The following is a 1,205-nucleotide window of genomic DNA, read 5'->3' as shown; positions in this document are numbered from 1 at the left end:
TCCAATATCGATTCAATAGTATCCCGCTCTAATGACTTTGTGAACCAGCGATTCGGCGCCGGAATGGTTTCCGTAAGTACATTCGTGAATTTCTCGTAGAACGTAATCCGTGTCTCCCAGACCCAAACATATTGCCAATGGTCCATCAAATATCTTTCTGTATAATGTTCCATCTTCGGCCAATGTGAATCGTTCTGCCTTCGTTCGTAGAGTCCTCGATTCCGTAGGGTTCGATGGAAGCTTCCCGATTTTTAGATACTCGATATATTTACTCCTCCAATCCCAAGTTAGGCTTGTGGAGTTTATTTCAGCGTGCCATTCTTCGATTACTGACCTTGAAAGTTGTACAACAGTTCCCGAGATGAGTTCATCATCTTCAATCGATAACCCCAAATTTGCAAGGGCATCGGCCTTGCTATTTTATTCCCGAGGTACGTGCTGTAGCGTCCATTCTCTAAATTGATGTAGAGACACTTGTAATTAGTCTAAGTGCCTTTGCATCCGATCTTTCCGAACCTCGAAAGTTCTGCTGACCTAATTTACCACAAGTTGGGAGTCACACTTGGCCTCAATGATCTCTGCTCCCAAGTGTCACACCTCCTTTTTCTACACCTGTGAGGGTGTAAAGGAGTTTTTCCAATTAAAGGACAGTCGGAACGGGATTTATTATTAATATTCAGAGTCGCCACTTAGGAGATTAATGGTGTCCTAAGTCACCGGTTAAATCCCGATCCGAGGAGATTATGACTCTATTAACGGTCCGCGAACCAGAACTCCGAGTAAGGAATTCTGTTAACCCGGGAAAAGGTATTAGGCACTCCCGGATTCCGTGGTTCTAGCACGGTCGCTCAACTGTTGTATTTGCTTTTATCTGATCTTAAAACATATTCTAACCTATGTGCCCTTTGTTTTAACCGCTTTTACTTTATGTCTTTTAATAAGAATTGCAACATCGTGAAAATGTATCTCGAACCACGTTACACCAGTGCACCTGTGGCTTTTGACGCATTTCGACTCCGTTGAGATTTAGATTTGGGTCACATAAATGTGCACCCGTATTTAAGAAGGTAAGATTATTAAGAACGCGCCTAAAGGGACTATCGTGTCATTATCTTTGGGGAAGGCCGTGAAATTCGCTAAACGGCCCATCCCGAAGTCTAAGTTTTTCTGTATGTACATTTATCGAGGCCCCGGAATTTGTTTGC

Source organism: Nicotiana attenuata, chromosome 7 (assembly GCF_001879085.1).
Source record: "Nicotiana attenuata strain UT chromosome 7, NIATTr2, whole genome shotgun sequence".
Classification (NCBI taxonomy): domain Eukaryota; kingdom Viridiplantae; phylum Streptophyta; class Magnoliopsida; order Solanales; family Solanaceae; genus Nicotiana; species Nicotiana attenuata.
Note: the sequence above shows the minus strand (reverse complement) of the source record.